The sequence below is a fragment of the Canis lupus genome, chromosome 18, assembly GCF_048164855.1.
Source record: "Canis lupus baileyi chromosome 18, mCanLup2.hap1, whole genome shotgun sequence".
Taxonomy (NCBI): domain Eukaryota; kingdom Metazoa; phylum Chordata; class Mammalia; order Carnivora; family Canidae; genus Canis; species Canis lupus.
Window position 1 is genome coordinate 7,373,309 of NC_132855.1, and position 17,111 is coordinate 7,390,419.

Sequence of the window (17,111 nt, forward strand, 5' to 3'; positions counted from 1 at the left end):
TATACCACCAGCTTTGTTTTTCTTTCCCAACATTGCTTCAGGTATTTGAGATCTTTTGTAGTTTCATATAAATTTTTAGAATTATTTGTTCTAGTTCTCTGAAAAGTGCCATTGGGATTTTGATAGAGATTGCATGGAAACTGTAGATTTCTTTCTGTACTATGGACATTTTAGCCACTATTACTTCTTCCAAATTATGAGCATGGAATACCGTTCCTTTTACTTATATCTTCTTTAATTTTTTAATTAACGTCATACTTACCGGTATATAGATTTTTCACTTCCTTGGTTAAATTTATTCCTAAGTATTTTTTTCTTTTTGATGTGATTGTAAATGGTACTGTTTTCTTGATTCCTCTGACAGTTCATTATTAATGCATAGAAAAACCCAGAATTTTGTGTACTAATTTTGCATACTGCAGCTTTACCAAATTCATTTATTAGTTCTAACAGTTTTCTGGTGGAATCTTTTTGTTTGCTTCAAGTTTTTATTTAAATTCCAGTTAGTTAAAATATAATGTAATATTGGTTTCAGGAGTAGAATTTAGTCATTCATCATTTATATATAGCACCTGGTGCTCATCACAAGTACCCTCTTTAATCCATCCTCTCAACACTCTTTAATCCATCCTCTGCCCACCTCCTCTCCAACAACCTTTAGTTTGTTCTTTTGTATTTCAGAGTCTGTTTTCTGGTTTGCTTCTCTCTGCTTTTTCCCTGTATGTTCATCTGTTTTGTTTCTTAAATACCACATGAGTGAAATCATATGGTATTTGTCTTTTCTGCTTAGTATAATACACTATAGCTTCATCCACGTCATTGCAAATGGCAAAATTTCATTCTTTTTGATAGCTGAATAATATTCCATTGTGTGTGTATGTAAATTCCACTTGATCATGGCATATGATCTTTTTAATATTCATTGAATTCAGTCTGCTAATATTTTTGTAGTTTTTTGCACCTATATTCATCAAGGATATTGGCCCATCATTTTCTCTGTATAGTGTGCTTGTTTGGTTTTGGTATCAGTGTAATGTTGGCTTCTTAAAATTAGTTTGGAAGCATTCTCCCCTCTTTATATTTCTGGGAGAGTTGAGAAGGATAGAGAAATCTTTAACTCCTTGGTATAATTCACCAATGAAGCCATCCTCTCCTTCCTGGATTTTTGTTTGTTATGAAGCTTTTGATTACTGATACCATTTCCTTGCTAGTCTATTCAGTTTTCTATTTCTTCATGATTCAGTCATCGAAGAGGGTAAGTTTCTAGGAATTTATTCATTTTTTCTGGGCTGCCCAATTTGTTGATGTACAATTATTTTAGTAGTCTCTCATGATCCCTGATCATTCTGTGCTACTCATTCTACCTTTTACTCCTTTGTTCCTGGTTTTATTTCTTTGAGCCCTCTCTCTTACTGGTGATACTAGCTAAAAGTTCATTAATTTTATCTTTTCAAATAACCAGCTCTTAGTTTCTTTGATCTTTTATATTATCTTTTTCAATTACTTCTACTCTGGTCTTTATTTTCTTTTTCTTCCAGTGAGATTTTCACTTTCGTTACGTTCTCCTGGTATTACTCAGTGCCATTTCTTTTCCACTTAAAAGCCCCTTCAACATTCCTGTGAGGCCTACTTAGTAGTGATGAACTCCTTTAGCTCTTTCTTTCTGAGAAACTCTTTATTTCTCCTTCAAATTTGAATGATGGTCTTGTCAAGTTAGGGGGTCTTTGAATTATTTTTTTCCTTTCAGTACTTAGAATATGTCCTACCAAACCCTCCTGGGCTTCAAGTTTCTAAGACATCTGCTGATAACCCTACAGGGATTCCTTTGTATACGACAATTTGTTTTTCTCTTGCTGCTTTTAAGATTCTTTATCATTAAATTTGACAGTTTTAATTATCACGTGACTTGGTGTGGATCTCTGAGTTCTTATTTAGAACTCTCTGGGCTTCCTGAACCTGGATGTTTGCTTCCTCCTTAGGGAAGTTTTCAGCCATTATTTCTTCAAGTAAGTCCTCTGCCTGTCTTCCTCTCTCTCTTCTCTTTCTGGGACCCCTATAAAGTGGATGTTATTCTTCTTGGTGCTATCCTACAGGTCTTTCAAGTTGTCTTCATTTTTTATTTTTTAATTTTTTTTATTTTTGCTTCTCTGGCTGGATAAGATCCATTGTTTTGTCTTCAAGCTTGCTAATCCATTCTTCTATTTCACCAAGTCTGCGATTGAACCCCTAATGTATTTTTCACTTCAGTTATTGTATTTTTCAGCTTTGTGACTTTCTATTTGGTATTTTCTTATACTTCGTGTCTCACTGTTGAACTTCTCACTGTTTTTATCCATTCTTCTCTTGAGTCCAGTTCAGTGATCATCTTTATCACCATTAGTTTGAATTCTTTATCAGGTAGATTACTTACCCCCATACCATTAAGGTCTTTTTCTGAGGTTTCATCTCATTCTTTCATTTGTAACATATTTTTTGTGTCTTCACTTTACCTGGCTCTCTTTCTTTCTATGTATTAGGTGAAGAAGCTACTTCTGTTAGTTTTAAAGGAGTGAACTTGTGTTGGTGATAAATCTTTTGTTCAACTTTGCCCTACTTTTGGTTGTCTCTTGAAATTTTGTGATTATCTAAACCACGTGATTTATTCCAATATGTTCCCATTGTTGAGGGTTGTGCCAAGACCTGTCAATATTCCAAAGGGAGGAATCCTACTTAGCATCTAGCTTGGGGCTGACTGGAAGCTAGTCCTTCAGGCAGCATCTTCTAAAGTATGGAAATTATATATAGTCCTGTGGGGCCACAATCTTAACCCCTTCTGGCCTCTCTACCAGGATATATACAGGTATCGCCTAGGTGATAGCTGCAAAAATCAGAGTTCCAGATGAGCATATAAGCTTTCTGAGAGCTCTTGTTGAGTTGTAGCAAGACCAAAGAGGTGCAAAAGGATGGTGTCTCCCTGCTTATGTTTCCTGGGTGTGTCTTCTTAGACGCTAGATGTGTGGGAAACCTGAAGCCTGTTCCTTAGGTTGAAGCTCTAGGCTAAGTAAATAGGCTTTTTTTCACAAGAAGACGGGTTATGTTTCAGTGTGCTGTCCATTCAGTGCTCTGGGTTGGTAGCCTACCAAGAAAGGTCTTTCCAATTATTACCTTTCCATGGATCTTGGAATGCAGCCTCTTTGAACACCAGTGACAAATGATCAAGAGGCATCTATCTCCTGTGTGGACTGTATACACCAGCTGGCTTTAACTAAGCAGCTAGAGAGGGCAGGCATCAGGGCACCCTCACCAGCTTCATAAAGACAGCAGGAAAACATCTTGACTACATTCATCCATGGTTTCAGGAATATACCAAGAAAGTATCTTGTCTGTGCCTAGCCTTAAGCTAGGAGCAGGAGAATGCCATGACTGCTAGCACTTCCCTGCCCCAGCCAGGGAGTAGGAGAGCGCTATATCCGTCTAAACTCTCTGGCTTCAGTACAGTAGAAGGATGGTGTTACATTCAAGCTCACTCATCTAAGTTAGCAAGGTTGGTGGAGAATGTTAACACTGACGTCCACCAGTGACTTCATCTCTGAAGAGAGTTTCAACTCTCTCCCTCCAGCAGATACTTTTAAGAATTTTATTTTTAGGGATGCCTGGGTGGCTCAGTGGTTGAGCATCTGCCTTTGGCTCAGGGAGAAATCCTGGAGTCCTGGGATCAAGTCGCGCATCAGGCTCCCTGAATGGATCCTGCTTCTCTCTCTGCCTATGTTTCTGCTTCTCTCCATGTGTCTCTCATGAATAAATAAATAAATAAATAATCTCAAAAAAAAAAAAAAGAATTTCATTTTTAGGTAATCTCTACCAATATGAGGCTCAAACTCACATCTGTGAGATCAAGAGTCGTGTGAACTACTGATTGTGCCAGCCAGGCATCCCAGATGCTTTTAGATAAGCAAACAAATCTCTTTCAGATATAATCTAGCACTTTTCAAACTGCCTTTTTTTTTAAATGGGCCTTAGGGCAAGTGAGGCTGCACACAAGCCCTTTAAAATGGGAATCTCAGTTTCCTACAGCACTTTGGGTCCCTTGGACATCATCCCTATTGGTTAGTAAACCTGATATTTTGAGGGTTCATCTCTCCTGTGCAGATCCCAGGGTTTGGTGTGACTGAGCTCCGACTCTTAACTCCTCTGGGGAATGGACCAGGATGGTGAGACCCATCCCATTTATGTGTCACTGTACCAGGGGAGGTGGGGGTAAGATCGTGCATCTACCTCTCCTATATGTCTCAATTTTTAGCCTTTGTTGTGAAGAATTAATCCATTTATTTTTCAGATCCTTTTCAGAGATAAATAATCCTTGTGTAGCTATAGATTCGGAGTGTCCACGGGGAGGGGAGTTCAGGATCTTCCCATGCCATCATCTTGCAGAAGTTCTCCTATGACAATATTTCTGAAATAGTGTTGTATAACCTACATTACTGACTTACCTAAATATTCTTTGTTTTCCCACTGTTTGGATAGGATATAATTTATCCAACTAGTTTTCTTTGCCATGTTAGTTAGGTTGATTCCTTATCTGTGATACAAGGGAACATAAGAATCCATATATCTAATCATCTGATTTGTAATAGACAATAAAAAGTTGAGCCAGAGGAGCAGCTATCTTCAAATGATTTTTAAAAAATGGTAGCTTAAATTTCTTTACCATTCCCTTCAAAATTCCACCACGACTGCAGTTTCATCTGTGTGTGCATATGTACAGAAGGGACAGGGTGGGGGTGAGGGTTGTAGGGATAGGTACTGGAAAAATTGGAATAAGCCTTCCTGTAAGAAAACTTCTCAAAAATTTCTAGGAATATCTCTGTGCATTTAATAGTGTAAATGGCTATTGTGTAATCCTTTGATTTTCTTAGATTGTTTTAGAAAACAAAAGATACAGAAACCACTTTTCTATTCTTTTAATAACCTTTCTGAACTGTTGGACAGTAAACTCTGATCTCTGCTTTCCCTCTTGAGCTCTTCAGTTCACTTTACTAAGCTAATTCCATATCATGTAAATAGAGATACCTTTTAAGTGAAAGTCTGGCTAGAGTATAGCTCCTCAAATAATGATTAAAATGGGTATATTAGAATATTTATAGCTTTAAGTAACAAAAAAATCAAATAAAAAAGGATTAAACAAAAAAGAAAGTTACTATCTCACTTGATCAAGAGGTAAGGAGAGCTCCAGATATAATAATAATAAATGAATATCAAATGCATTTATTAATGAAGTTATTTAACATTGTTTAATATTTATTATTTTACTAATTGAATATATATAAACAACTTCTGACAAGGGAACAGAAATATCATAATTGGCCTAAACTAATTAGTATCTACCTGTTAGAGCTGGGAATAGGGTCAGTTTCCCATGAACTGTATGCTATGTGGAATAATGAACCATATCTCAGTAACATGAGGGTTCTTTTTTTTTTAATTTTTTTTTTTATGATAGTCACACAGAGAGAGAGAGAGAGGCAGAGACACAGGCAGAGGGAGAAGCAGGCTCCATGCACCGGGAGCCCAATGTGGGATTCGATCCTGGGTCTCCAGGATCGCGCCCTGGGCCAAAGTCAGGAGCTAAACCGCGGCGCCACCCAGGGATCCCAACATGAGGGTTCTGTAGCAGAGAAGAAAAGATGTTGGAGCAACAACCAATAGTGTCTGCTTCAAGCAGAGTGATCATACATTCTCATCCAAGACAATCCCAATGCATACCTGTTATCTAGGGTAAAGAATAATAGCATCCTTTTTATTCTCAAAGTGTTCTGGATGATGTATAAAATGGCCATCTGGCTATAAGGTGTGTATTTTTCAAGATTTTGGACTTAAATTTTAATTAAGCTCTAATTTAATTAAATATCTTTGTTATAATCATGTAAGAACATTGCTAAATCTGCAGTGAAAATAGAAATAAGGTTTCAGAATGCATGGTCAGCTTAATAAAATTTCAAAGTAATTATGAAGCAATCCCTTTCAACTGACTAAAACACTAATTAAAATCATTCTCACCAACTCCATAAATAGATTTTATGGATTCTTACTAATATTTTCATAGCTTAGTCCATGTTTTGAAAGAAGAAAGGTGATTTATTTTAAAATATATTCAAAAATTCAGAAATTAACTCATTTAGACTATGCTAGCTTCTGAACATTGAATATACACAGAGATAAACCTCTTTATGTTTAAAAACAGTACGTTTGGGGCCATAAGTAGAATCACAAGAGAAGAGGGACTGTTCAATAGTCCCGGTAGTGGGATCCCTGGTGCATGGAGCCTGCTTCTCCCTCTGCCTATGTCTCTGCCTCTCTCTCTCTCTGTGACTATCATAAAAATAAATAAAAAAATAAAATAAATAGTCCCGGTAGTAGGGCAGTGGAGGTTTTGGACCTAGCATGCCTTAGTTTAAATATTAGCCGTACCATATATGAACCACATGACACTGAGCAAATTGTTGAACTTTTCTGGGCCCCACTCCTTCAACTATACATTGAGGATAATAATGGTCTCTACATCAGAAGTAGCTAATTCATGGGTTGCATTAAATGAAAAGAGTACTTGATACTAAATAAATGGCAGGTGGTAGCAGCAGTAGAAGGAGTAGTAGTAGTAGTAATGTCATCATGATCAACAACATCATCATCATCACACAGAACCCAGGGAGCTGTCTGAGGAACCAGACATTACTGCCAAAAGCACACACATATTTTCCCAAAACTCACAATGCAAAGAGACAAAGTATTTTGAAAAGTAGAATTAAGTGTAAAGGCAAAGCCAGAACAAAGGGTGACCAGAGAGAAAACAGAGTATAAAGAAATCAAGGATGAGATCAGGAATTGCCTCATTAAGTCAACATCCTCTACTGTAAGTTCCTCTTATTTGCAGTTTGGCATATTACTGAATATCTAGAGTATATTGTTAAAGGCGCTAAGGCTTCTCAGGGTCTCAGAAAAATGTTCTCCTCGTGTCAGGAAAACTTTTAACACACAATTCCCTGAAGGCAGGTCCACATTGAAAACCAAAATTTCAAAGGAGATAAATGGTTGGAGACCAGAGTAAATGAGATGTACTTCTGAATAGAGGAGTGGACTTTAACACTTCTGAATAACCAGAGAGAAATATGTACAGAGTATCACAAGGAAGATAAATATAAAATAAAGGGCACTTGGACACTAAGAATATAAAGTTACTTAATATTGAATAAGTATATACCTCCAGCCTTAGCATATAAAAAAAAAAAAACTGAAATGTGAGCACAACTTCTCTTTCAGTTCACTCACAAGAAAAAATGAGGTGTGTTTATTGTTGTTCAGCCTTTCGTGCTGTCAGACACACCCTGAACCCTGACACTGAGTCCTATGGAGGAAAAAGGGTCACGTTTATGGTTAAGAACTAGCAGTTCTTAATAGGTAACATTATAAGGGTAAAAAAGACTGGCAAATACTTCAGATGGTTCACTGCTTATATGAGAATAAAATGCATGCTTTGCATCTAATTGATGACAGTTAGTTGAAATCATTATAACATAAATAGTTCATAGTTGTGAGAACGGATAGGCTATTGGGTACCTATAGACAAGAAAAAATGTATTTAATGGATGTAACTAAAAACTAAGCATGAATCATGATCTAAGAAACAAATGAATAAAATGTATCAGCAGAATTTTAAAAATGAACTATACGTTTAAGAGGGATATGAACTAAAACTATTTTGAATTTGGAAAAAACAAGAGAAATTACAGACAAAAGTATTTATGTGACAGAGTATCAGGTTGAAGAGAAATGCTATATATTTAATTAGCAAATTTAGAAACTTCTCCAATAAAATCTTTTTTATTGATCTTCCTTCTATAAATATTTACTTTTAATCTGACCCAGGCAATCAAATAAGAGATCTTCATTTCTCTGTATCAGACTTTTCACATATCTTCAGGCAAGTGCTCAGATCCTTGTAATGTAAAAATTATATATGCCAATATATAATATATGGTACCATATACTATTGTCATTATAATTTCACAGAATTTAAGATGCTAAGGTCACTTTAACTTCTCTTTCCTCTCAAATTATTCCCGATAATAATATATACAAAACATATATTTTACAATTCTTTACACAAATCTAATAGTTGTAGTTAAAAAACACAAAACCTCAAAAAAACTTTATAGGACTGTTTCCAAAAATGGTTGCTCTCATATGAACACATACTCCTAATTAATGAATAAAACACTCAAGATTACTAGCATCTTTTAGTAGGCTAAGGTTTACTGTTATTTTCCAACCTTAAGATTCTGGAGTGCACTTTGGCAAATCCATTCATTTGTGTTGTTTATTAAATTCTCTGAGGCTACTGATCCATGTGCTTAAGCAGAAAATGGCAAAGAAAAAAATCATCACAATATTGTAGTCTCAGAAGTTTTTAACCACATTACTTTCTTACAGAGGACCCACTGTATAAGACCAAAAATAATATAGCAATTGAGAATTATGGTTAACATTTAATTGCAGGGACAAAAATGAATATGTAGGCCCAAAAGAACAAGGATATTTATCCCCTGATATGGTGAACATAAAAAGTATTCACATCTGTTTCACTGCTTTGCCTTCTTCATGGGCTTAAACCTGCCAAATTATTCCATTTGATTTCAGAGAATTCTCATATGGCAATCTATTTTATTTACTTTATCTTCAATAAAATGGTTCAGTGAGCATTAGCAACTCCGAGACACAAGTTTCAATCAGTCTTGAGGCAAAGGCGTCAATCTATATTAGACCTACTGTGCTGTGAGTTGCAGCTAGAAAGTTGGATCAGGGAAAGCAACAGCAAACATGTGAGCCAGACCTAATAAAGCCTCGGTGAAGAGAGAGAAAGCTCTCCCCAGGCTCTCACATGCATCACTTATACAATGCCAGGTGCTGGGTTCAACACACGAAAAGCTCCTTAATAAGGCTGACAGCTAAAAGAAGGCTTCAGACTCCAACTTTATTTTACATGACACCTACAGTAATAGTCCTCTGTTCTCCAGCAGACAATAGTAAGAACCGGAATTGCCAACAGTTAAAAATGAGGGTTTTTTTAAATTCACTCCTCAGATATTATATAGAGGGGGGCGGGGGGGTGGGGATGTGGGAACTAAAAAAATTCAAGCTGCCTTGCATTTCTCCTACAACATTTTCATCCAATTACCAATGTAACAGTAGTTTCGGTGGACCTTTCCTTACAAATTTGTATGACATTTTAAATATAGCTGCTGAATTAGATTTTAACCACAAAACAATCAGTAAGTTTGAGCAACAACTCATTTTGGAAAATGATATCATTAAAGACTAATTCCAAGAAATGTGGGGCAGTCCTGATAGAGGCTGTGAAAATGTCTCCCAAAGCACAAACTTTGTAATAAGTGATGCTGGTTCATATTTGATATGGGCTGTAAAAAGCAGATTATTGTAATGGTATTCTTCCCATCAAATAAGACCATTAAAAATGTACTTAATGTTCAGTTGAATTGGAAAGCAGGCCAGTTAAAGTCCATATTTTGCTATTGTGTATCCCGGTATCAGAAATTTTACTAGTGGGTTACTCCAAGCCACAAACTTAAAATTATAAATGTAAAGTCTTTTTTTAAATATGGAAATAAGTTTTCACCTTTTTAAAATATAATGCTGTATTTCTTCCCAGGTTCTATGATCACAGCATAATCAGTAAGAGTGATATTTGGAATGACAGTTTAATATGAATTTATATAAAAATGTTGCTCTATTAGTTGCAGATAGATACTTCTCAACCCACCTTTCTGGTGAACACAACATTTCAAGTATAACACCTCAAATATGTGTTCATATACCCAGATGCTTCCATACAATTCTGTCCTTTATAACACTCAAAGAACATTAAAGAAGAACAACAGAAAACTAGTATGACATGTTAGTAGAATAGATTCTGCAAGCCCAGATTCTATGAGTGTTTTTTAACTATTCTAAATAGCTCTTCTACAAAAGAACCAGTACCAGCACTCAGATCTACCCAATTCCAAGAAAGCAAGATTCACCAACACTGGTGTGACCAATAGGCAAGAGATGAAAGGGGGCCTCTGCATATTAGAAAATCAGTATTATAGGTAAAATCTAAACATTTCACATTTTCTTCTCACTTGGCTCACTGTAATCCTTGTATTCATTCACAAAGCCAAGGGCAGTAATGAAATCTGTGGAAATAATTTTAGGGCTAAAACATTATGTAATGTATAATTATCTATTGTTTTATAACAAATTATCCCCAAACTTAGAAGCTTAGGATTTAAAAAAAAAAAACATTATCTCACATAGTTTCTGAGCATCAGGAATCCAGGAGTTTTTCAGCTGGGTGGTTTAGGCTCATGGTTCTTCAGACAGTTCCTCCCTGTCTGTGGGCCAGAGGGTTTAGCTCCTCATCACATAGGCCTCTTCATGGCAGCCTGTCTTCCCCATGTCATCATGAGACAGAGAAGGAAAGAGAGAGCGAAGGAAGGAGAGAGAGAAGGAAAGGGGAGAAAAAGAGAGAGATAGAGAAAAGCGATGGAGAAAGAACACCCCAAACAGATATCTTAATGTCTTGTATAACCTAATCTGAAAAGCAGTATACCATTGCTTGTGCCATGTTCTATCAGCCACATGGACTAACTCTGATAGATACAGGAGGGAAAAATACAGTGATGTGAAAACCAGGAAATAGGATCATTAAAGACCATCTTCAAAGCTGCCTACCACAGCCCATCTCCTGGACCCCAGTCATTCATTTTCTCCTCTGTGCAATCAACTCCAAATGCATATGTTGCAATAGATTCTTATGGTCAATTTAAAGGTTGTTTGGGATATGCTTCAGATTACTGAGTCAATGTGAAAGTGAAAGGATATTTTATGAAGAACATCCTTCAAATATAATTTTCAAACTGAAAGGCTATCAAACTGACCACTGTTCTAAATTAAGAAGGTATTATATAAATTTAGTGAATACCTCTTAAGATACTCTTAGATATGCAAGGCTACAGGTAACACAGATATGATATTACACAGGGAAAATCCTGGGCTGGCTGAAAAAGAGGAAAGAAATAGGAAAAGTACAATGGAGGAGGAGGTAGAGATGTAAATGCACTTTAAAGAGATGGAGGAAAGGAAAAATAAGATGTGAATTGACAAAAATGTGGGCAAGTGTAAGGCAAGCAGCTCAAAGTATATGTGTCAGAGTAATGGGGAGAAAAAGTTAGTATTCGGGTTTTGTCAGATTCTGGAGAGTATTAAAATACCAGGGTAGGCTGCATTTAGCCTTGGGTTAGCCAGCATGAAATAATGGACAAATCTTAGACAGGGAGGAATGACCCGTTAGGAGTAAGCATAACTGAGAATAAAAGTTTACAATTAGTGACAATATTCCTTTTTATTAAATAGTACAGTAGAATATGGTCAAGGTTATGAGATGTCACTTCAATGATTATGTTAAAACACACACACTCTATATTTACATGCATACATATATGCCATATGGCTTTATCTTGTTATCACACAGTAGAGACTCTCCTATTGGCTTTCAAGAAGCAAGCTACCATAATGTGGACCACATATGGAGAGGGTCACATGCACGGGATCTGTGGATGGCCTCTAGGAGTTGAAGATCTCAGTCCTACAACCCCGATGCCAAAAATCACTGAGTTTGAAAATGAACCCTGAACTCCATTTACATGTGCAGCCTGGTCAGTATTTTGATTGCAGCCTTACAAGACCTTAAGCTAAACTGTGCTTTGACTCCTAAGCCATGGAAACTGTGATTTAACAAAAGTATGTGTTTAAGCTTTGAAATATGTAATACGTTGTATAACAACAAAAAAACTAATACACATACTGACCAAAGCACAGAGAGCACATTTACAGAATTAACTCATTTTTTACCATTTCTTGGGCCAAAGTTAGAATGCTATACAGCCTATTTGCTAAATAGCCTGAAACTACAACTTGTGAAACAAATACAGTAAGAAATAAAACAACTGATTTTTTTTTAATGCTTGCTATGCCATTTATATGAACTTACATATGTAGTCCTCAAATCTATTCTGTGAAGTAGGTACTATTATCTCTACTTTCTAGATTCAGAAATTAAGCATTAGAGAGTTTAAATGGTTTGTCCAAGGTATCATACATAGTAAGTTTGCCCTGGGTCCATAATTCAAATCAAGGTAATCTCATTTCCAAGCTCCCTTTCTCAACAGCTACACTCTATAGCCCGTGTATCTATAGTTTTGTTCACTCTACTTTTGCTAAGGAATGTCAGCATGCCATGAATAGGAATCAGACGCAGACCCTCCTCAGCCAAATCAGCTTCCTATATAGTCCATCTACTTTCCAATAAGTTGAAAATTTGAACAAATATGTTGGTCATGTATGATGCTTAATTTTTAACAGGTATTTTTGAAACTTATAACAGTTTCTTTAAGTATGAGAATAAAGTTTATTTCTAGTACACTGAAATAACAAACTTATATTTTAATTGGATTTAATACTTATGATGGAAACTCTGAAAATAACTGTGACTATGATGAAGTAAAACACACACATATACATCTACACTCACCCAACTACCCAATGACCCATATACACGAACAGTCTCAGTTGTAAGTTGTATGAAACAATATTTTAGCTGCCATTTTAGAAGTATAGGCTGGGGCAAGTTTGTCAACCTCTCTGAGAGGTAAAATGGAGATAGTGCTAAACAAATTGCTTAACAGTACGAAGATTCAACCAAGTATTCGCTTAGGGATTTTGGGAGGCGAGGGAACACAGAAGTGGCAATTGAAGAAAAAAAAATGAGTATTTCTTAAAAATAGTTATGTATTAAGTGCTAAATTTTTGCAATAATCAAACAGTTATATCTGCCCCTGGTTTTACAGATGAAAAACTGATTTTCAACAATTTAAGGAAATTAGAAAAGGTTGATTAAAAATGCTAGCATATGGCTGCAGGGATGCAAAGCCATATCTACCTAACTCCTAAACCCTTGCCTCTACATCATTCCACTCTTCTCTTGTCGTAATACCTCCATTTCTAGAATCCATAATTTTATATATTCCAAAAAAACCCCACTTTTTGGAATTTTTTTCATTAAGATAAGCCATTGCCATTTTGCATATGCATTATTTCCACCAATATGTGGTTGGTCTTCATTTAAAAATATAAAAACTACTATAAGCATATGACTAGAAAAAGTCTAATTAGCAAGTTCCAAAAGCAGTTTTGAGAACTAACTTCAAACACAATTATGTTTCCTTTCTGGGAAAAAGACTCTATTTTCTAAAAATCACTTCTTTCATGGTTCCATGATGTTCATTGTCAGGTAACTCCCACTTATAAATCTTAAATCCCCTTACTATTATTAAAACAAATGTCCTATTACCCAAAAAAATGAGGATTTACATATTAAAAGGTCTTACAAAGACAGAATATATCAACATAGCTATTGTCTATATAGTAAGCATAAGTTACATAACCCAGAAAAAAAAACGAGATTCGGCTTTAGTAGATATTCTAGTAATACCTGTTTATTATTAGCATAAAATCACAACAAGCTATATTACTTTTTCCAAATCATTTAAATTCTTTGTGTTATAGTTTCTCCACTTAGTGAACAAAGGATAATAAGGTCATCTTTTAGTAATAAGCAAAGCAAGAGTAAAACTAATGAGTTTAGTGAGAGAGTAAAATGAAGTTAAAAGTTGCCAAAATGCTTCAAAAACGTAAATCCTAAATAAATGTGGAGTGATTTTGTTTCTATATCTGGCAAAATAATAAAGCTGGCACAAAACAGGAAGGCCATAGGCAAAATAGTAGGTATAATGCCTGAGAAACATTTGATTATATAATTCAAGCACACTGAAAAAACATGTCTTAAGGAAGACATGGAATCTCCATCTGAAGCAAGTTTTAGAAATGGGTACAGCAATAGAGGCAGAACAACAAGGATCCTGAGGCCTGTCCTACACTTTTGGTAAACCCCCTTGAAAAAGAATTCAGAAGAATCCAGACACCACGGTTCCCTATTCTTTGGGGTTAAGTCTAGGATAAGAACTGATATAAACTCCTCACCTAAAATTTCCTTATTTTTCTTTTTATAATAACATTGTTTACAGATATGGCCACCTATAACATACTGCTTGATTGATACCATAGTTCAGCAGTGACACTGAAAAAATAATTTTACAGAAACATATACTGAATAAAGTGGGAAATAAATCTAATTCTTTTGGAAAAGCATCTTATGCCGTATCTGTGGCCCTTGTTTTATATCAAATAATGGACTTAAAGTTCTCTAAATTGACACTGTAAATATCCAGGAAAAGTCCCATTTGACTTAAAGAATTACAACATTTCAAAAAATGCTTTCTAAATAGCTGACTTGTTGACTCTCGAAGAGTTTATAAGAAAAATTCATTTCCAAAAAAAATCATTACTAGCATGTTATTCTCTTCATTTTTTGGCATTTCTAGATCCTCCAAAAACCTCAATATCAACTCAATCTTAATAAAAAAAATACTGAAAACATCAGTATAAAAAAAGACCACATGATAACCAAAAATAATCCATATGTTTTTCTTGCCTAATCATTTCCTTTCAATATTTCAAAACCAAATACATCTTCTACATAAATTTGTAATAATTTTCAAAATAAAAAGTAAAACCAAGTTTAATAAGAAGGGAAAGCACGGCAAGATTGAAATGGAAAAGGAGAGAAGAGACGGTGGTACATATTCCTATAGTCATACTTGACAAGTGTCTGGGGTTCACTGATAACATTTTTAATATTTGGACATAGATACGCAATCAAAAAATTAAAGAATAAAATAAACACTAGAAAAACAGACATAAGCACAATGGACCAAAGAGAATTATTACCAGAAGGCCACTTACGTATTTCGTCCAGATCTTCTACAAGACTTTCGAGTCAACCTTGATGTGGAGTCCAAGGTAAACTCAATCCCAGCATCACATTAGAATAGCCCTGTTAATAGAAACAAATAACTGTAACTGCTTTAAAAATTAATTTTAAATTTATGTCACAATTAGTCCAATAACTTCATAGAACATAAAACACACCCGATCTCAAGTAAAGATAATTGTTAATGCATTCATTCCTTTGGAACTCTTCAAATATGCATGAAAATGCTTCCCATTTTAATTTAAAGAAGTTTAAAATCCATTGTTTGGTACAAGGCAAGGACCCTGGAGAAGTATGAGATGCATTTCCAAGAGATGCAGATTTTATTTCCCACTGTTACATTGATTTGGCAGATTTAAACTTTTGGTGATTAAATCTTCTAATTTATAGAATACAATTATTTATGTCTCAAGATTCCCAACTGAAAACATGACTGATTTCAATTGCCTCTTCAGCACATACTTAATGAGCTTTGTAGGCCTTTCCACAATTAACAAATCGGTAGTAAGCATTTTCTCCTTAAAATCGCAATATAAGGGTTATTACCTTTGTATTTATTTGAATGAGTAGTTCCTAGATCCATTTCCTTTTTTTTTTATTTTTTTTTATTTATTTATGATAGTCACACAGAGAGAGAGAGAGAGAGAGAGAGGCAGAGACACAGGCAGAGGGAGAAGCGGGCTCCATGTACCGGGAGCCTGACATGGGATTCGATCCCGGGTCTCCAGGATCGCGCCCTGGGCCAAAGGCAGGCGCCAAACCGCTGCGCCACCCAGGGATCCCCCTAGATCCATTTCCTACTTAACCACTCTCTTTTCCAGTCTCTTCCTTCTTTAATCTGAAAGATTTAGCTCATATCTTTCTTAGGCTAAAATAAGTGTTCTTAAAGACCAACAAAATTACAGAACTTAATAGTATATAGGTAATCAATGGGTTTTGATTTTCACACCAACTTAATTGACTGTTAGTGACCCCATGGAAAGCTGTATGGAGATTAAATATGAGTCTAGCAGAAAGGAGTCCTATGTTCAATTAGCAATGTCTTCCATAGACACTGAAAAGATGGATGACATCATATACTATCTTCGTTAAGCATTTAAACATTCACTAATTTTATTTAAATTATTCCCAAACACTTTTGGCTAAAAATCCTTTCTTCCAATGGAATAATAGTGAAGGGTCAACTAATTACACAGATAAAAGTGAAGTGTTCTGGTTGAATTGGAATCCCCAAAATACTCAGTACCACAACAGTTCTTTTCCCGGGTACCTTGTGGGTATTCCACAAAGTCCTAGGTATTCTGCAAAGCATAGCTTTAAACCATTATTTTAGTTATCAAAGTAACTCAACACTACAAAAATTAAGGTAATCAAATGCCTATTCTTCACAGTCATTCTCAATTGTTTGTTATTCATTTTTCTCTTAATGATAATATTTTGCACATAAGCAGGCTCCCCTCTTGACTTTCCTACGTTAATCTTTCTTCCATAATATATTTTTGCCTTCTATATGCCACCAAAAGAAACAGATTTCTTATTAATATGCTGCACTCTAAATTATTTCCTATTCCATATTAGCTTATTTTGTCCTTTCCATTTTCATAGATACCAATTTTTCCTAAATCAATCTCTAAATTCTATATTTTTAAATCTTTTTTTTCATGATTTTATTTATTTATTCATGAGAGACACAGAGAAAGAGAAAGAGAGAGGCAGAGACACAGAGGGAGAAGCAGGCTCCTTCCTGCTTGGAGGGAGCCCTATGCAGGACTCGATCCGGGTCTCCAGGATCACACCCCGGGCCAAAAGCGGCGCTAAACCGCTGAGCCACCCAGGCTGCCCTAAATTCTAGATTTTTAAAGAAAATCTACAAACCCATTTTAAAAGTATATGCTATAGCTCAAAGTAAACATCAGAACTAGAGGACAAAGAGAAGGAATCCATTCTACCAAATATTAGGTTTTACTACCAAAGACAGGTGCAGACAGAAAAACGGAGCTTGGAAATAAACCCACATATCAATGGGAGCTTTATATATATAATAAGGGTAATATCACAAAGTAAAAGAAAAGGTTGGTGCTGACTCATTTTATGAAGAAAGAAAAACAGTCTCAGAATACGGCAAGAA

At 35.5% G+C, this 17,111-nt stretch overlaps 1 protein-coding gene across 16 annotated transcripts in view; it reads right to left on the reverse strand.

The window, feature by feature from the left end:
- Window positions 1-17,111, reverse strand: part of FOXP2 (forkhead box P2) — a 554,812-nt gene that overhangs the window by 374,286 nt on the left and 163,415 nt on the right. For all 16 annotated transcript variants that reach the window (XM_072783384.1, XM_072783383.1, XM_072783380.1 and 13 more), the window contains one exon: window positions 14,956-15,046. The gene's annotated coding sequence lies outside the window, so the exon portion shown is untranslated. The remainder of the gene's footprint in view (window positions 1-14,955; window positions 15,047-17,111) is intronic.